This window comes from Urocampus carinirostris, chromosome 18, assembly GCF_059441175.1.
Source record: "Urocampus carinirostris isolate Australia breed hairy pipefish chromosome 18, RoL_Ucar_1.0, whole genome shotgun sequence".
Lineage (NCBI taxonomy): Eukaryota > Metazoa > Chordata > Actinopteri > Syngnathiformes > Syngnathidae > Urocampus > Urocampus carinirostris.
In genome coordinates this window covers 22707669-22729376 of record NC_142366.1, presented here as the reverse complement: position 1 = coordinate 22729376, position 21708 = coordinate 22707669, and positions in this window count along the sequence as shown.

The following is a 21708-nucleotide window of genomic DNA, read 5'->3' as shown; positions in this document are numbered from 1 at the left end:
TGTATATATCGTGCACTTTCTTTTGGTATTCCTCCTCTGAAGCACTCTTGGTGTACGTCAGACTGTGTGTCAGTTATTGGATGTGGCGAGAAAGGAGAAAGTGCTAGGAACACATGAAAAGACGTAAAGATGAAAAATGAATACCTGTCAAGTAAAAGACGGTGAGGTGGATAAAAGAAGTCTAGAAAGTGCGTGGAGTAAAGAAAACACCGCATGCATTGATAGCCGGTACTTAAACACGTAATCCAGAACAGAGCCGGGCTGCAACAACTCATCCATAAAATCGATGATTAAAAACGTCTGTAACTGATAAGATCAGCGATTCCTTGTATCACGTGATTTATGATCCACCGAATATGTTAAATCGGGCAAATACTGTCAAGAACCAGAACAGGAGGAGGACCCAGATGCGTGATGTTTCTCACACAAGCTTCATTTTATGGGAAAAGCGGCAGTCATGCATGTTAACCCAAAACGCCAGTGATTCAATAGTTGGGCGGAAGACGTAAGGCAGAAGCCTGGCGTGGAATGAAAGAAAGCCAGAGGCCGACGAGATCGATACCAATTGCATGAGCAGATATCGGACAACTGGGACAGACAGGATTGATATCAGGCACTGGAGACTAGAGTCCGATAACAAACAAGACGAGGTGGACGGAAAGGATACCAGACACTGGAGATCGAAATTAAACAGGGCAAACTAGACAGGAACGCTACCAGACACTGGAGATCGATAACAAACAGAACAAAATAGCTGGGAACGAAACTGGAGATCGATATTGAACAGGACAAAATAAACACAAGCGGGAAAACGGGCAGAGTCAAAACCCACGTCTTGATAAAGGGTGAGTGAGAGCACTGAGCTTAAACAGGAGAGAAGCCAATCAGTCAATGAGCCGTACGGGTGTGGCCCATTGGGCGCCATGGTCAACCGTGACAAATACGTGTGCACACTATTCCATTCGGGGCAGCACGGCAGCGCAGTGGTTAGCGCTTGTGCGGCACAGTTCATGTCATGGGAACCTGTCGTGGGTTCAAATCCAGCTCCAGACTTCCTGTGCGGAGTTTGTATGTTCTCCCCGTGCTTGCGTGGGTTTCCTCCGGGCACTCCGGTTTCCTCCCACATTCCAAAAATATGCATTTCAGGTGAATTGGCCGGTCTAAATTGTCCCCAGGTGTGAATGAGCGAATGAGTTGTCTGTCCCTGTGTGCCCTGCGATTGGCTGGCAACCAGTTCAGGGTGTCCCCTGCCCACTGCCCGGAGATGGCTGGGATAGGCTCCAGCCCCCCCGCGACCCTAATGAGGATAAGTGGTACGGCTAATGAGATGAGATGAGACTATTCCATTGTGATGCTGGGAGTTCTAGTATAGCTTTGTTCCTGCAGAGAGCGCCAAAGTAGTTTTTATAAAAAAGTTGAAAAAAAACAAAAACATTGCGTCATTTCAAACAAAATTTGCATAGAAAGTTTCAAGTTTAGTGCATTTGACAGTTTCATGATTATCAAAGTTAAAAGTTTTCAATACAGAGAAAAAACACAGAAAATAGGTAATTCAAATATATAAAGTAAAAAGAAAAATAATAATCATGACATGTTTAACTCTACACAAGGGGCAAATTCTTGAGCATATCTTTTTTTCACATTAGGAATGATTATCTGTCATGATTACCGATATGCATCACCTGTGCCCGCTCCTTTGCCACCAACTGCCTCAGACTCTGATTGGCTCTCTCTCCCTATTCAAACCCACTCCTATCGGTCCCCTTTTGTCAGTCTGTCTACAAACCTCAGTTAATACTAAGCAAGCCTTTTTTCGACCCTGACTCCCTCCTGATTTTGCTCCCATCTGTCCTCCGACTTCAACCCATTTTTGATCCTGACCACGTTTACTCTCCCGTCCCGGCTTTCGACCTCTTTTTGTTTCCGACCACATCTACTCTCCGTTCCTGGCTTACAACTTGCTTCTGACCTCGACCACGTATTTGCTCTCCTGTCCCGGCTACTGACCCGTTTTCCGTTCCCGACACCGCCATCGCTCGCCACGGAAGATCCACTTCCGCTTTCAGAGCGATCTGCATCCCGCAAGCAAACACCGGATCTTGGGTGCAACCCTTTCTCTTTCTTCCAATAAAACTTGTGAGAAACGCAACGCAAGTGGGTCCTGTCTCCGTTCGGGTCTTGACGTTATCATCTTCCGAGATTTAACAACAACAAAATTGTGACAAATTTTGACAGGTATTTTGGAGATATTTTTTTGTTTTGCAAAACATAAAAATGAAATGTATTTTTCTCCCTTTTTGTTTTGTATGATAAGTCCAAATATAATATGATCTTTGGATAAGATGGTATCTTACTTAAAGAGTATCGTAAATATTTGCAGGTGTACAGCATTCATTTGTATGCATTTTTGTTAATCTACAGAATATTCTGTTGTTTTTTTCTATCCGTCCAAAAAGGAGAACGTAAAAAAAAATGGATTAATCGATTAATCGAAAAAATGATCGACCAATTGAAAATCAAATTAATCGTTGCAGAGTAATAAGTGTGGGTGATGGATCCAAATAGCGATATTATTGATTTGCAAGTATTGGGATCAGATCGATACGATTGTCCTGGGTTCCATACTTTGCTCCTTCACCAATTTTCTCAAACCGTCACTTCTATATTTAGACGCAGCACCCTCGACCACTCTAAGTTTATGCCTGGGTCCTGACTGAAAAACACCATTTTAGCAACTCTCCCTACCTGGCCTGCTGCTACATCCTGCCTGCCAGGCAAAAGAAAGGGCCAATTCTATGCCCCACCTTTACCTGAAGCTAAAATGACAGAGGCAAACAGGAAGCACAGTGTGGACCTTCTTTCAACGACAGAAAAAGGGCAATACCAGTCTTAATTTGTGTGATAATATGGTCTGCTCCTGTGGCAACACCGCAAATTGACATCAACACATGAATGTAAGGTCACACTGTAGAGAGCAAGGAGCTGCTAACAAAAATGTTATTATGTACCTGTTCCTGAACAAAACCTCCATGGTCACTATGAGAAAAGAAAAGATTGACAATGTACACTTTTATGCATTACTGACCTTATTTTCAAAATATTGTGGAATGGAAGGTATATTAGTTTTCAAGTTGTCAAATACTGTATGTATTTGTTACAATATTGTTTTTTGGGTTTTCTCTCTGGGATTTTGCCCAGAAACAGTTGTAATAGAAATATGACATTTTTATACCGGTAAATTTTGAAATGCAGTGCCAAAAATATTGATGGTTTTGTTTCTTGTATTTCTGAAGAAATTCAAGGTCAAATTATTCATTGATCACGACATTTCTAAGCAAAAAGTATCAGTATTGAATCGGTATTGATTGATACTACCATGAAGTTAATTGGATCGGATTAATACCAACATTCTAAGGACATAATTTCTTCCTCATGCCAAGAGGCTCTTTAACTCCACCCGGGGGAGTAAAAGCCCACCTTAAACCCCACCCCAACATTGCACATTACCCTATTTTTATTACAGTGTGTATTTTCCGTAGCAGTATTTAAATACTCTATTGCAAAACGTTGTAATGGGTATTTTTGTTTTCTATATCTTTATTTTATTATTTTATTTTTCAACACAAGGATACTTCTGGAAGTGTGAATTTCCCTACGGGGATGGATGAAGTATCTATCTATCTATCTATCTATCTATCTATCTATCTATCTATCTATCTATCTATCTATCTATCTATCTATCTATCTATCTATCTATCTATCTATCTATCTATCTATCTCTGACTCTCTCTCTCTATCTATCTATCTATCTATCTATCTATCTATCTATCTATCTATCTATCTATCTCTGACTCTCTCTCTCTATCTATCTATCTATCTATCTATCTATCTATCTATCTATCTATCTATCTATCTATCTATCTATCTATCTATCTATCTATCTATCTATCTATCTATCTATCTATCTATCTATCTATCTATCTATCTATCTATCTATCTATCTATCTATCTATCTATCTATCTCTGACTCTCTCTCTCTCTCTATCTATCTATCTATCTATCTATCTATCTATCTATCTATCTATCTATCTATCTATCTATCTATCTATCTATCTATCTATCTATCTATCTATCTATCTATCTATCTATCTATCTATCTATCTATCTATCCATCTATGACTCTCTCTCTCTCTCTCTCTATCTATCTATCTATCTATCTATCTATCTATCTATCTATCTATCTCTGACTCTCTCTCTCTCTCTCTCTATCTATCTATCTATCTATCTATCTATCTATCTATCTATCTATCTATCTATCTATCTATCTATCTATCTATCTATCTATCTATCTATCTATCTATCTATCTATCTATCTATCTATCTATCTATCTATCTATCCTCAGCATTGCCCACCCCTCCAGTGTAAACATGGTCCAGATATGAGTTTCTTCTACTTTTATCCAGTCTCTTCTCATTTACAGCTGCACCGAATTAAGGATTTTTCAGAAAGACGGAGTGAAGCATGAATACGGACACTTATTTGAGCGCAAGGGTCCAAGAGTCTCAGGACCAGAATGGAGAAAGGAAAAGGATTGTACACACGATCCGGCGATGGCGGTGTCGGGAGCGGAAAAAACAGGTCAGTAGCCGGGACAGGGGAGCAAAAACGTGGTCGATATCAGAAAATGGGTCGAAGCCGGGAAACAGACGGGAGCCAAAACAGGAGAGAGTCAGGGTCAAAAAGCTTGCCTAGCGTAAGCTGAGGTTCGCAGACGGACTGACAACCGGTGAAAGAAAGACGGGTGTTTAAATAGTGACAAGGAGCCAATCAATGTCCGAGGCGGGCACAGGGGGCTCGCATCAGTAATCATAACAAAGAGTGGGGTTCAATTCCCAGATGGGCCCAGCAGGAGGCGAAAACAAGCCTTTCCTCAAAGGTAAAACACTCCTCGGTCCTCAAAACACGCAATATGGAAATCTTGCTTTAATAAAATTCCCAACCTCTTTAATCGGTCTTAAACGTACACCCTTTTGTGCACCCTGACTCAGAAAATCCACGTTAGGGATTTACACAAAAGCCCCCTCCTCTTACTCTTAACCACCTGTCACTCCGGATGTTCCTGGTGGATAATCCCATTGCCAACCGTTCTAGCTCCCCGTCACAATACAAGGGATTCGTGTTCTGGTGACACAATCGCATCAAAACATTTTGTATTTTTCATTTATGGCCATTAGCAGTGAGATGATAATGTGGCAGTGACGTGCAGTCAGGGGAGGCAGGTGAGGCTGTTTATTTTGAGCACAGCTGCTTCTGTTCTGGCTTCCCTGCGTTTGGGTTCGCATGCAGAACATGATAGGAACTGGTGAAAACAGAGATCCCTGGGTTTTCACGGTTAATGGGGACCAGGACCGCCTCTTTACCATTACTCCATGTCTCAGGATCCATAGCAGGGAAAAAATATAGTATTGTATCACTGACTTGCAAAGTCTTTACAAGGCAGACGAGAATCTGAACTGAATGGGGAGGAAGGCATTGTGGGAGGTAATTCAGTCATTAGCATATAAATATTCATAATACCATGAGGCAAACCAATAGCATTTTATATGACGTTGACCAATAAGCATCTTATAGACTTATAGGCACTTTGTATAATGAAAAAATCTGTGAAATTTCAACATTTTTGAGTTTGTGAAATAATTGGTTCTTGATGTAGGATAGAGAGCAAAATGCTGTTTAAAGGGGTCAAAACACATTCCACACTAAAGTGAAAATGTCTTTAAACAGGGTTGCTTATCCCAGTGGTGTATTGAATTTTCATTGGGGTTTTGGAATTACTCTGCAAACTATAGTTTATTGATCCCCAATATTATGCAGAGGTATTCTAATCAATTAAATATACCATGCATAATTGAGTAAATGATTTTACATTATTGGGTTATTCTAAATAAGTGTGAAGCACATTGTAAAGCGCTTTGGGAGGTCTTCAGTGACTTGAAAAGTGCTATATAAATACAAACCAATTACCATTTACCTTCATAAAAGCCCCAAAGGGTCAAACTTACCTCGAGATGACGTCCTTACCGACTGAGAGTATATGACTCAAAATAACAACCATACAAATAAAAACACAGAATACAGAATACAGAATTATAGGTGAATTTATGGTCTTTATTGTCATTATACAAAAGTGCAACGGAATTGCAGGGCTTTTACTCTCAGTGCTAAAAAGCGATTTAGAGAACGACTGGCTAGTTGGATGCTAGCAACGGGTTGAGCCAGGTCTCCAAGATGATTAAAATACAACCATTACGAATGTAGTTTCCTGAGAATTATAGCTCCAGTTTATCCATTTCATGGATAATGGATCTGCCGTTGGTGGGATACAGCAGGCTCGCCAGGGGTAACTTGTCAGAGTTGTTAGCCTAGCCGTAGCAATCTGCCAGACTTGCCACCTGGCTATTAGCTTCTTTCTTCAAATTTATAGTGATGTATTTCTCTTAAATGTAGTGCGCCGCTAAAACACTAGCTCGGCTAGCCCCTGCAGCATTGATATTGATGACAATACACAGACAAATCAATTCAAAATCCACAAATGAGTGAAACAGTGATAACAGAAGCACAAACTAGCAAGTGGTCTGTGTAATATCGAGAATTGGCACACCACATTTAAGCCAACCGGGTTTCGAACTGTACACTCTTGTGCCCTATTTATCACAATACTTTATATTTACTGTTTGGACAGAACACTGCGTCATTCTGACACGTTTTGTGAGTGGACCCAAACGCAGAGAAGCCAGAGCAGGGACAGGTGTGCTGAAAAAAAAAAGGTATTTAATAGCAAAACGAGGTATAAAGAAACAAGAAATCAAGTGGTCACAAAGCAACGAAGTGTCGGAACAAAATCAAACCAGAAATGATGGTGAATGGTGAAATTACATAGAAATGGCAATCAGGGTGACGATGGCAATGACCCGACAAAGTGTGCTGTCTGAGCAGTCAATATAAAGTCTGTTAATACAAATCTCAAACAGTTGCGAAATGAATGTAGATTCGAACACGTAAAGAATGAAAACGTACTTCCTAACTTGAACTACAGTAGTCAGTTGTTTTCAAAGGCCAAGTTCTCTCATTTGAAATTACAAATTCCCTTAATTCCTTATACAATTAAAAATCTTGGATTATCTGAATGGTGAGCTACCCCATACCAAGACTCCAAAAGTTCTATACACAAATAGCCGTACTTTGTGCTCTGGCAAATATTGCTGTGTAATGTAGCAAAATAATGCTGGAATTACGCAGTTTTAATCAAGAATGTTCCGCACACATTTGAGGAATAAAACAAAGTTGTTTGATTCAAAAATGCATAGTTCAAATGGCTGAGAATAATCACTTTTATACTAGGAGGGCAGGCTATGAAAAAAAAAATGAGAAGTACAGTGGAACCTCGGTTTTCGAACAAATCGGAGTCCGACCAAAAATTTCGTGAAATTCTTGCTTCGCTGTTCGGTCAAAAAATCGGAGTTTGAACGCCGGTAATGCGTGAGTGTGTACGCTAGGGTGCGATGCTGAGCGGCGTACTGGTGTTTTCGCCCCTTATTATGCCTCCGAAGAAAGTCAGTGCAAGCAGCAAAGTTGCTACGGGTGAAAAAAGAAAAGTAGTGCGTACAACTATTGCATTTAAGAAAGAAATAATAGCAAAATATGAAGAAGGTGAGCTGATCTTGCTAGGGAATACCCCACCGTCCACCTGCGCCTTCTGCTGACCACCACAAAGGTAAGAAATCCTATTCATAATTCTTTTCTTTATCCTTTTTTTAAAAATTTTACACGTTCATGTTAGCGTAATCTTTCGTACGGAAGATTACGATAACGTGAACGTACGATTAGCCTGGGTTAGCTTCATGTTTACGTTAAACATTCAAATTAAACATTCAGGGTGTTGGAACGGAGCCGCCTTTCCAACGAACCGCTCACCACTTATTGTGGAGACCCGGGTGCTAAATGACTTGTAAACGAACTGATTTTTTTATTTTTACACGTTCATGTTAGTGTCATCTTTCGTACGGAAGATTACGATAACGCGAACATACGATTAGCCTGGGTTAGCTTTGTTTACGTTAAACATTCAAGTTAAACATTCAGGGTGTTGGAACGTAGCCCAACATTCAGAGTGTTGGAACGGATTAAAACGATTTACATTATTTTTAATGGGAAAAGGGATTTCGGTGATCGAACAAATCGGTTTTCGAACAGGGCTCTGGAACAGATTATGGTCAAGAACCGAGGTTCCACTGTAGTCAAAAACTATTTCCTTAACATGGCCCCTTCTCAAGGTTTCTTAATTTCCTCATTCTCAGGTTTTAAATTTTTCCTTGCCCTCATGTAGGTTTTAGATCAGGGCATGGTGGGTTAATAGTCTGTAGTCTGTACAGCACTTTGAGACCTCTTGTGATGAAGGGCTATACAGATAAATATGACTTGACTTCTTCCCTAGTCAGATGTTTACTCGTGACTGCCCCCTTTGGTCTAAAAGTGTAACTGCAATATTTACTTCCTTATATCGCACTGACTCTTGTAGACCTCGGAGTTTATCTATCAAATAGGCTTAAGAAGAGAACGGGAAATCCGATTTGACAAAAAAAAACGGGCCAGCGGTCCCCAACTCACCTGCGTCTGAAATGACCACGATCAGCTCCCTTAATCGAGAGGAAATCTCATCTTGGATAATTAGCTGACAAACAGCGAGAAAGCTGATTTTCCTACGAGGCCCGGCGGAGAAGAAGAAATCAATAGAAGCGAGGCCTAATAGGGGTGGGATGTTAACGCCGAATTAAAAACATGTCGGGTCAATCCGATTTTCTTTTAATCTATGCGCGCTGTCAAGACGCTCGCTAATAAACACAGCGCGTAAACAGCCCGGGGATGATCATTTGAGGACCCTGTCTTAATATGAAAAGTTTAAAGGGACAGTGTGAACTGTTAAGTGACTCCTGGTGGTAAAAGGAAACAATATTGATGAAAAAATACATGACGTTTTGTATAAACTTCTCATCTCATCTCATTAGCTGCAGCGCTTATCCTCAGTAGGGTCGCGGGGGTGCTGGAGCCCATTCCAGCAATCATCGGGCAGTGGGCAGGGGACACCCTGAACTGGTTGCCAGCCAATCGCAGGGCACACAAGGACAGACAACTCGCACGCTCATTCGCATATAGGGACAATTTGGACCGGCCAATCCACCTGAAATGCATGTCTTTGGAATGTGGGAGGAAACCGGAGTGCCTGGAGGAAACCCACGCAAGCACGGGGAGAACATACAAACTCCGCACAGGAAGTCCGGTAGCTGGATTTGAACCCACTCAGGAGGTTCCCCAAGACCTTAGAACTGCGCCGCACAAGCGCTAACCACTGCGCCGCCATGCTGCTTGTTATATAAACTTGCATGTTTTAAATACTGGTTGATAGATTTGACATGAGGCTCACCTAAAGGGAGCTGACATCACTGTTGGCCATCTTGCTGCTACGGGTACCCACTGTTTTTTCATATTGGCCTTTTTTTTCTTCTTTTTACATTGTCTTTTTCCATATAACTTCTTCTTCCTTTCTTTTTTTTTCATTTTTTTCCAATTTTCTTTTCTATTTTCTTTATTTTTCTCTTGTTCCTTTTTCCTTTCTTTTTTTGACCTTTTCCCTTGCTCTTTTATTTATCTCTTTCTTTCTGTTTTTCTCTCTCAACTTTTTTTCTCTTTCCTTTCTCTCTTCCCCTCTCCCTCTTTCTTATTTTTTCTTTCTTTCCCTTTCTATTTATTTCTCTCAATCACACTGTCCTCTGCGCTCCCTTTCTCTTTCTCTCTCTAACTCTCTCTCTCTCCTCTCTTTCTCTCTCTCTTCCTCTCCCACTCTACCTTACTTTTCATTATTTCTCTATCACTGTCCCTCTCCCCTCTCTCTTTCTTATTCATTCTCTTTCTCCTTCTTTCTCTCTCTCTCTTACTCTCTTCTTCTCTATCTTTCTCTTTCTTTTCTCTCTTTCCCTCTCCCTCTTTCTTGGTCTTTCTCTTTCTTCCCCCCTCTCTTTCTTTCACTCATACTGTCCTTTTCCCTCCCTCTCCCTTTTGCTCTCTCTCCCTTCTCTCTTTCTCTCTCTCATTCTGCCCCTCTCTCTTACTTTTTCATTCTGTCTCTCTCACTCTATCTCTCCCCTTTCCCTTTCTCATTCTTTCTCTTTCTCCCTTTTTCTCTTTCTCAAACTGTTTTTCTCTATCTTTCATTCTCTTTACTTTCTCTCTTTCCCTCTCCCTCTTTCTTATTGTTTCTCTTTCTTCCCCTCTCTCTTTCACTCATTATGCCCCTCTCTCTCTGCCTTCTCTCTATCTTTCTCTTTCTCCCTCTTTCTCTCTCTCTCACAGTCTTTTTCTCAATATATCTTTTACTTTTCTTTCTTTCTTTCCCTCTCCCGCTCTCTTATTATTTCTCTTTCTTCCCCTCTCTCTTTCTCTCACTCATACTGTCCTTTCCCCTCTTTCTTCCTTTCTCTCTCTACCATGCTCTACCTTCTCTCTTTCTCTTTCTCCTTCTCTCCCTCTCTCTTAATATTTTTCTCTATCTTTCATTTTCTTTACTTACTCTCTTTCCCTCTGCCTCTTTATTCTTCTTTCTCTTTCTTCCCCTCTCCCTTTCTTCCTCTCACTCATACTGTCCTTTCCCCTCCCTCCCCCCTTCTCTCTCTACCACGCCCTCCATTCTCTCTTTCTCTCCTTCTTTCTCTCTCTCCCTCCTTTTCTCTATCTTTCATTCTCTTTACTTTCTCTCTCTCCCTCTCCCTCTTTCTTATTGTTTCTTTTTCTTCCCCTTTCTCTTTCTTTCTCTCACTCATACTGTCCTTTCCCCTCCCTCTCCTTTCTCTCTTTCTCATACTCTTTTTCTCTATCTTTCATTCTCTTTACTTACTCTCTTTCCATCTGCCTCTTTCTTCTTCTTTCTTTCTTCCCCTCTCTTTCTTTCTCTCACTCATACTGTCCTTTTCCCTCCCTCTCCCTTTTGCTCTCTCTCCCTTCTCTCTCCCTTCTCTCTTTCTCTCTTACTTTTTCATTCTTCTCTCTCTCCCCTCTGCCACTTCTCTCTTTTTCTCTCTTTCTCTCTCTCCTCTCTAAAAAAATAAATATGAAGAACTTTTAGAGCTGTCTTTTTGCAGTGAGCCGAGCTTAAAGCCGGTTCCCCAAAAAGAGCCGGGAATCCCATCATTATTTGAGACCCCTGCCAATCCCTCCGATTCAGAAATCGTAAAAATTTGCACTTGTGTTTTGCCCAACAGGGCGGCGCTGAGAGCAGATAAGGCAGGTTGACAGGAACCCCACAGAGTCGGTGGTCCTTATTAACATACTGGTGGGGGACCTCGAGGGCCCGCGGTCGTCGTCCGGCGGCGCTGAAAAAGGACTAATTAAAGATGGTAAAAGGTGAATATGATTTTGCAGAAGGGGGCACGCAGGGGGGTGACTTGCTGGGAATTTGTCGGTAATTGGGAACATTAAAGACGTACCTGGCGGGGTGCGGAGTCGCGGCTCGGCTCAGGGGGGAATAAGGTATGATATTGTAATGCAAACCGGTGCCCGCCACAGTAGGGGGTCTCGGCGGTGGTGGGGGCTGCTACGCCCTGTGTCCCTCAGTGGGTGGGGGCCCTGCAGGGGTGCTTGTTGCTGGTGAAAGTACTATTTATTTTTCAGTAGAAAACACATAACATACCGAGGTACATTGTTCAGAGATTATCTTCGAGTTATCAGGAGACAGGTTTGCACATCATAAATCAGAATTTATTCCTGTTTTCGTCGTAGATTCAAGTTTATTCTAGCTTGGATGTAACATAAAATGTGCGGTCACTGTGTTATTTCCCAGTTTTCATGTTCAGGTTGAAATAGGGCAGGGGTGTCAAACTCATTTGAACTCAGGGGCCCACACGATAGAACAAACATTCTGTCGGGGGCCGGACGAGTATATTAAAGAGAGAGAAAAAGAGAGAAATAAGAGAAAGAGGGAGGGAAAAGGAGAGAGAGTGGTACAAAGAAAGAAAAAAAGGGAGAGAGTGAGAAACAAGAGAGATAAAAAGAGAAGTCGTGAGAGAGGGGGGAAAGAAAGGGAGAGGAAGAAAGAAATCCAAAGAGAAATAGAAAGACAGAAGGAGAAAAAAGAGAAAAGAAAGCGCAAAGGGTAGGAAGAGAGAAAGAGAAAAGAGAGAAAGGGAAAAAATGAAGTTAGATCAAATGAAGTTAAAACGGCACAGAGAGAGAAAGAGCAACAAAGGAAGAGAAAAATAGAGACACAGAGAGTGAAAGAGACAGAGACAGGGAATGGGAGAAAAGGGGTGGAAAAGAGAGAGAGAGAGAGAGAGAGAGAGAGAGAGAGGGGGGAGAGAGAGAGAGAGAAATAAATATACAGTGTCTTTGTGAGAGGAACCTGGCTTTGGCAACATCAAGTTGACATATTTCAACCTGCAGCTTGTTTTTCTCCTGCGCTTCTCCTCGTGTTGTCTCGCGGGCCGGATTCAATCCCTTAGCGGGCCTGATCTGGCCCGCGGGCCGCCTGTTTGACACCTGCCAGCTTTACAACAGTCCTATGTCCAGACTCAATGCCGGAGGTATTTTGATAAGACTCTGGGCCTGAATCCCAACTGTAAATCTGAACATCACAAAGAACAATGTAGAAATGGTATAATGACTAGATAATCTAATATACATTGGTCAAAAGTGAATAAAACAAGAAGTAAATAAGTACATTCAAATATATGCTTGATCATAAGGTACATTGTTACGACTTAATGATAAATTTGATTAAAATATTGATGTAGTGATTTAAAAGAATGAAAATGGGGCACCTTTTCTTTTGGTGTGTTTTGGGCAATAACAGCCTGGTGGTGCCCATCCCTCTCCAGGCCACCAGATGTTTCCACCTGGTCTCGAACCAGGGACCTTTCACGTGTTAGGCTAATGTACCAACCACTGCACTTGGGAAACACTAGAATTTGGTACCCAAAAATGAAAATAGCATCCACATTAGATAAACAACTACAAACAGGAATCGCATAACTAGTAGAAAAACACAATATTCAAAATTGACTACAACTATCAAAGATACTTTGAATCTTAATATCCACTTTAACTCTCCTGATAGAGGATTAAGGTGCTAAATTGTAAATTCTATCTATTTGAACGCTACTGTTTGAACAGCTTTAACACAGTTAAAGCACTAACATAGCCCCCAATAAACTAAGCAAGATGAATGAATGAAAACTTTATTTCGAACATTTATTGATGCAGTAGAAGAAATCACCCATAGTATAGAAAAGAAGAGAGAGAAGCATTTGATACCATTAATCATAATATACTATTAAAAAACTGGAAAGATATGGCATCAGGGGAGTGGCTTTGCAAAGGATTCAAAGTTATTTGACAGGTAGGAAGCAAAGTGTCATCTGAATACTTGGACATCTGTTGTGGAGTACCACAGGGTTCCATCCTGGGACCAAAGTTATTTAATTCATATATTAACGATATTTTTAATGTTTCAAAACTATTGAAAATAGTAATATTTGCAGACGACACTGACATTTTCTATTCAAATGATAACTGTATTGATTTGGTAACCTGTATTAATAGTGAACTAATTAACCTAAAAGTATGGATGGATATAAATAAATTATATTTAAATTTAAATAAAACCAAAGTAACATTCTTTGGTATTCGTAAGGCAAATCAAGATTTAGAAGTAAAAATGGATGGTGTTGCAATAGACACTGTTTCAGAAATTAAGTTTTTAGGGGTCATAATAGACAATAAATTAAGTTGGAAAACACACATCAGACACATACAAACTAAGCATTAAAAGCATTTCAATAATTAATAAAGCCAAATTTATTTTAAATTATAATGCATTGTCTTTATTATATTGTTCTCTCGTTCTGCCATATTTAACATATTGTGCAGAAGTCTGGGGCAATAATTAAAAAAGTTCACTACAGCCCCTTTTTATCCTTCAAAAACGTGCAATAAGAACCATACACAGGGTAGGATATCGGGATCATACCAATATTCTATTCATGCAGTCCAAATTATTAAGATTGGATGATTTAATAAAATTTTTCATTTCACAACTGTTATTTAAGGTCAACAAAAACATAGTGCCAGAAAACATACAAAAATTATTCACTCGGAAAGAAGGAAATTATAACTGCAGTGAATTTAAAATCCCAAAGGTGAGAACAACCAGGAAAAGTATGTGTGTGTCTGAGTGTGGAGTCAAACTTTGGAATAATTTACAAGATGAGATCAAACAATGTCCAACTATTCACTTGTTCAAATTTAAATACAAAAAAGCATTACTGGCGAAATACAGGGATGAAGAAAATGGGATATGAGGGAGATTGGAAATACTGCGTTTAAAACTATGGTTTACTTTGTAGTTATTGTTGCTATTATTATATCAGAACTGTTATTATAAATATTATGTGTATTTTTATTGTTGTTATTATCATTGGTGCTGCAGTGACATTTGGTAACTAGGCGCATTATGACGTTGAGAGATTGGTATTGCGAAGATTAGTGTATAGAATATGTGATTATTGTAATTATTATAATTATTCATATCTGACCTATGTGATAAGTATATCCATGAGATTTTGTTGTATTAGACATAAGAGGAAAGGAGGATTTGTAAAAGTATTTAATAGAGAAGATAAAGGGGTAGGAAAAATAAGCATCTGCTTCTGACTACACCTTTTCGAACATGTAATGTGGAATTATTTTGTTGTTGACTCATTGTTTTTGTCCTGTTTTTATTTTAATGTTCGAAATAAAAGTTTTCATTAAAAATACATTATAATGACTCAATAACAAAATAATTTTAACATAACATGTTCGAAAAGGGGGCAGCACGGCGGCGCAGTGGTTAGCGCATGTGCGGCACAATTCAAGTCATGGGAACCTTCTGCGTGGGTTCAAATCCAGCTCCAGACTTCCTGTGCGGAGTTTGTATGTTCTCCCCGTGCTTGCGTGGGTTTCCTCCGGGCACTCCGGTTTTCTCCCACATTCCAAAAACATGCATTTCAGGTGAATTGTCCGTCCAAATTGTCCCTAGGTGTGAATGAGCGAGTGAGTTGTCTGTCCCTGTGTGCCCTGCGATTGGCTGGCAACCAGTCCAGGGTGTCCCCTGCCCACTGCCCGATGATTGCTGGGATGGGCTCCAGCACCCCCACGACCCTACTGAGGATAAGCGGTGCAGCTAATGAGATGAGATGAGATGTTCGAAAAGGGTTAGTAAGAACAATAGTCACATATTTTATACACTAGTAATCATAGTACCCATCCCTCAACGTCATAATGCCACTAGTCACCAAACATCACTTCAACACCAATGATAATAATAACAATAGCAATATTGTTAATAATAACAGTTATGATATAACAATAGCAACAATAACAACAAAGTTAACCATAGTTGTAAATGCAGTATTTCCAATCTCTAGTATCACTCATACAACATTTTCTTCATCTCTGTATTCTGCCAGTAATGTTTTTTTGTATTTCAATTTCAACATGTGAATTGTTGGACATTGTTTGATCTCATCTTGTAAATCTTTCCAAAGTTTAACTCCACACACAGACACACACATCCTTTTCCTGGTTGTTCTCACCTTTGGAATTTTGAATATACAGTGGAACCTCGGTTCTCGACCATAATCCGTTCCGTTTCTTTGTACGAAAACCGATTTGTACGATCACCGAAGTCCTTTTTTCCCATTAAAAGTAATGTAAAATTGTTTTAATCCGTTCCAACACCTTGAATGTTTATCTTGAATATTTAACGTAAAGCTAACCCAGGCTAATCGTACGTTCGCGTTAGCGTAATCTTCCGTACGAAAGATTACGCTAAAATGAACGTGTAAAAATAAAAAAATCAGGTCGTTTAGACGCACCCGGGTCTCCACAACAAGTGGTGAGCGGTTAAAGGATAAAGAAAAGAATTATGAATAGGATTTCTTATCAGTCGGCAGAAGCCATGCTGTATTCCTGAAAGAAGGGAAACTCGCACACCTTCTTCATATTTTGCTATTATTTCTTTCTTAAATGCAATAGTTGTACGTACTACTCCTCTTTTTTCACCTGTAGCAACTTTGCTGCTTGCACCAACCTTCTTCCGACGCATAATTAGGGGTTAAAACACTCCCTACACCGCTTTTGAAAAACGAAAACAGAAAAGGAGTGCGCGTTGCCGTGACAACAGTTCTTCACGAGGGGTGGGGGCAATCTACACTCGTACGCCGCTCAGCATCGCCCCTAGCGTACCGGCGTTCGAACTCCGATGTTTTGAACGAAAAGCGAAGCAAGAATTTCTCGAAATTTTTGGTCGAGAACCGATTCGTTCGAACTGAGAGGCGTTCGAAAACCGAGGTTCCACTGTACTACAGCCCCTTAAGTTATAACTTCCCTCGTTCCGAATGAATAATTTTTGGATGTTTTCTGGCACGGTGTTTTTGTTGACCTTAAATAACAGTTGTGCAGTGAAAAATTTTACAAAATCATCCAATTTTAATAATTTGGACTGATGGGAAACCTACCCTAGGTTTCAAAATAAGAGGACAGACGGGGAAACAAGCCCTCTGTCTTGCAAAAACTTGTCTTGTTCACTGTTAAATCACCAGGGTTGGGTAGGGTTACTTTAACTTGATTACTTTCAATTACTTTTGGATTACTCCAATACCAAATATGCTAATAAAAGACCAAATAAACTAAATGTGAATAAAATTACTAAATTTTGTGCAGGCTTGGGGAGTAACGGAATACATGGAACGGCAAAAATGATGTTGGCAAGCTATTTATTTTGTTTCTGTCGCATTTGATGTTAGTTTTGCCAAAGATCAAAGAGATCAAAGCCAGGAGAGAAAGCTTACCACGTGTTGTGAGTCATCATTTTATTCATATTTAGTTTCTTTTGTCTTTTATTAGCATATTTGGTATTGGAGTAAACCAAAAGTAATTGAAAGTAATCGAGTTAAAGTACTGTATTTTCCGCACTATAAGGCGCACCTAAAAGCCTTTATTTTTTTCAAAAGCTGACCATGCGCCTTATAATACAGTGCGCCTTATATATGGATCAATATTAAGTCGCAAAGTCTTGCAACTAATGCAAGCAGCCGCCGACTAGATTTTCCCCCGAACGCCAAGTAGTACGCGGTGTATGCTGGGATTTATTTACCGGCGTTTCATTGGCTAACCAATGTGTCAATCATCATTTGAATCGATCACTATTGGCTAAAGTTTTTCGGAGGTCAAGGGGCGGATCCTTTTTATCATTTACAGGCTGGCATTGGCTTAAACGGCAAAACAAAGCCTGCAATTGGCCGAAAAAGATGAATGCGTATAGCACGTGGTTGACGGCATAGAGAAAGCATTTTTTTCTATTCTGTATTTGTAAATATTTTATTCTCCTGGATTTACTACCCTCACGGATATAAGAGGACATTGGCTGCACATTATTATGAACACAACGACTTCGGTGAGCTACTCCGGGTTTTATATTGTCCCTGTATCTTGTTTCAGACTGAACTCGATGTTTCTGTGATAAGCGGTGCAGATAATGGATGGAATGGAGTGTCTATTTTTAAATTAAACTCAATTCCAAGTGTTTATTGTCATATGCACAGTAAAGTTGCGAGCGAAAAAGAAAATAGAAACTAAGGAATGGTTGGCATTTCTTGAATCCCAGGACTTTAACCTTCCGAATGATATTTGGAACCATGCATTTGAGTGACATCGTACAGACACTGCATCCGCACGTGTTCTCGACACGTATTTGCGTCTTTGGAAGCTTTCGGAATATTAAGGGGGTAATAAGTTGGACTGAACTATCTGACTGTTTTGTCGACGTTCCCATTGTAGTGCCTTATAATCCGGTGCGTCTTATGTATGTCAAAAATAGGACCAAAAACTATTTTTTCGGGGTGCGCCCTATAACCCGGTGCGCCTTATAGTGCGGAAAATACGGTAACCCTACCCAACCCTGTAAATCGCTATCACAATAACAATATTAAGACAAATGACTATGTCTCTCTTCGTGTCCAAATACCTCTAGGAGAGGGTACAGTTCACCTCGGACCCCAACTATGATAAATGCAGCGTCTGTATAAGAACAGATACAAATAAATAACATTTCCTAGTCAAAGATAAATCAAGGAAAAACAAGCTGCCTTATTAAAGCTCGAGTCGTTGATGTCATCGCCGAATGAATAGTGGATAAATTCTAAATACAGTGCAGCTTTCTCCTTAATGGAAGTTCAGACTATTACAGCTAATGGTAGCTTTTATGTAGTTTTTTTTATGGCTTCCTGAAATGTCCTCTAGTCTTATTACCTTCTTTTAAGGGTTATTTTTCCCCCGTCAACATTTTTTACCCATCGCAGAAGTTTACAAAGTTTCAGAGGATTCGTTTATTGTTTAATTGCTCCTCGGGGAGATAAATGTCCGCCTGGATCTTAACTCCTCTCGCATAATGAGTGAGAACGACGGAGAATGGAAGCTGGATGCGCCTAAAAGGTCACGCACTTTTTACACAAACAATCGGAATTAATGAAAACATTTGGTGGTTTGTTTATGCTATTATTATTCCTGCCTCTTCTTTCTCATACTTCCCGGTATTTCCGGTCTATCACCCCGACTGCTTATAAAGCTTTTCAGAGCAATGTGTTGACGGTCCTTAGTCAGAGTAGCATATATTCCAGACTACAAGCCGCTACTTCTTTCTCCTACATCTTAAACACTGCAGCTTAAACACTGGCTTGCCTCGGTCGGTGCCTTGCAGCTGGCTAAGAGCTGCTACGGACCAGGGAAACTAAACAAGGACGCATGGGGCGAGATGATGTGATGTGATTTCTGCACAGTGCTCTGAATGTCAGAGTGAAGAAATTCAATGAAGATTGGGTCATCACCAGGAGTAACTTTTTTAAAGAAAAGTGACACATTGGGCTGCAAATAAGACAGTTAAGACTGAAATTTAGAAGCCCTTGCGCATATGTCAAAGTGATACAAAGCAGACCAAGTCATCCATTTTTTGTCCTGGCACGCTCAATCTGCCAGATTTGGAAACTCAACGTGGCCCCCAAGTCAAAAAGTTTGCTTTCCCTTATGTGTTTCTTTGGATGCCTTTCATCAGGTACAAGACCTGAAAAAAACGTGGGGGAAAAACAAAATGACATATGTAAGTTCCTGCCTGTTATTATAGAACTCAGCAAACATGTACCTGGTACTAATGGTAGCAGGGTTGGGAGAGTTACTTTAAAAACGTAATGCAATACAGTCACTAGTTACCTGTTGACAAAGTAACGTAATCCAAATACCATAATGTTGATTAATGTATCTGAATTTCTTTTGAATATTTTTGGATTACTCCAATACCAATAAACATAATACATAAAATAAAGCTTGTGTGAGAAACGTCACGCATGTGGGTCCTCCTCCTGTTCTAGTTCTTGTTCTGGTACGGACTGATCTACTGTGCTCATATATATATATATATATATATATATATATATATATATATATATATATATATATATATACTTGCTGGTGAAAATACTATTTATTTTTCAGTAGAAAACACATAACATACATTGTTCAGAGATTATCTTGACATCGACGAGTTATCAGGAGACAGGTTTTCACATAATAAATCACAATTAATCTCTGTTTTCGTCGTAGAACAACAAATAAATCAGCTATACTATTCAACACCATTGGCAATAACTAGTCAGTGTGGACATGCACCTACGATGATTAATAAAATAAATATTTCAGAGGATATCTGTTGATGCAGAGGCACGCAATTCTCTTGCCTCTTGGTAGAGGGCACTAGTACCACCAAGGATTTTGACTCGGCGCACACCTCAGCGCCAGACAATAGGATTAGTGATTGTGTTAGCAAGCTAACAGAAAATTAAGCCATCCGGTATTTTCTATTTTTCCGTTACGTGGTCTTTTTTCATGATTACTTATCTATTCATGCCTTTACTCAAAAATAGCACCACATACACTCCATTTATAACATAAGTCATTGTTCATATATTGCCTTCCTGCTGTGCCAATCAAATGATGAATAAGAATTGGTTCGTTTATTTGAAAACCTAAATGCTCGTCACTGGGGGAGTAAATACTAGCATGTTAGTCTACGCTAGCTAGTTGCTTGACAGTAACTCCCAGAGAGAGAGAGAGAGAGAGAGAGAGAGAGAGAGAGATCCATGCTTGTCATGAAATTGCAGTGGACCCAAACGCACGAAGCAGGAACAGGTGATGAGCTCAAAAACAGATGGCATTTGATAACAAAATCATCAACAAAGTAACAAACAAATGGCTAAAAACAACACTAACACTGTCAGAATCAGAAACAAAAAACAAACCTCGCAAATCAGATTGGAAATAAAATGTGGAAAATAAAAATATTCGACAACGTGTGCATTCAAAATGTCTTTTGAAAGGGTGGAGGATAATTGGCACTGGTATGTGGTGATCAACAACCCATCCATCCATCCATCCATTATCTGTACCGCTTATCCTCAGTAGGGTCGCGGGGTTGCTGAAGGGAGCCCATCCCAGCCATCTCCGGGCTGTGGGCAGGGGACACCCTGAACTGGTTGCCAGCCAGTCGCAGGGCACACAAGGACAGACAATTTGCTCGCTCATTCACACCTAGGGACAATTTGGACCGGCCAATTAACCGGACATGTATGTTTTTTGGAATGTGGGAGGAAACCAGAGTGCCCGGAGGAAACCCACGCAAGCACGGGGAGGACCTGCAAACTCCGCACAGGAAGGTTGGTAGCTGGATTTGAACCCATGACCTCAGAACTGTTCCGCACACGCGCTAACCACCGCCCCGCCGTGCTGCCCTGATCAACAACCACCCAAGATTATTGTAATAGAAAATTTGGCAGGAATCCGATCAAATAAGACGATTTTTTTTTTCTTTTACTGTATGTATTTTGGAGAATGTGTTTATTCTAACAAGGACGCAAACTTTTCCTAATTCAATATCTCTGCTATGAATGAATGAATGAATGAATGAAAACTTATATTCCCTACCCCTTCATCTTCCCTATTACATACACCAATGATAATAACAACAATAGTAATAATACTAATAATAACAGTTATGATATAACAATAACAACAAATTTAACCATAGTTGTAAACGCAGTATTTCCAATCTCCCGTATCACTTATAACCCATTTTCTTCATCTCCGTATTCCGCCAGTAATGTTCCTTTCTATCCAAACCTGAACAAGTGAATAGTTGGACATTGTTTAATTTCGTCTTGCAAACCGTTCCAAAGCTTGACTCCACACACAGACACACACATACTTTTCCTGGTGGTTCTCATCTTCGGGATTATGAATTCACTACAGCCCGTTAAATTATAATTTCCCTCTTTCCGAATGAATAATTTATGGATGTTTTCTGGCACTATGTTTTTGTTGACCTTAAGTTGTGCAGTGAAGAAACTTACTAAATCATCTAATTTTAATAATTTGGACTGCAGGAATAAAATATTAGTATCCTACCCTGTGTATGGTTCTAATTGCAGGTTTTTGGAGGATAAAAAGGTTAGTGAACCTTTGTAATTATAGCCCCAGAATGCACAATATGTTAAGTATAGCATAAAAAGAGAACA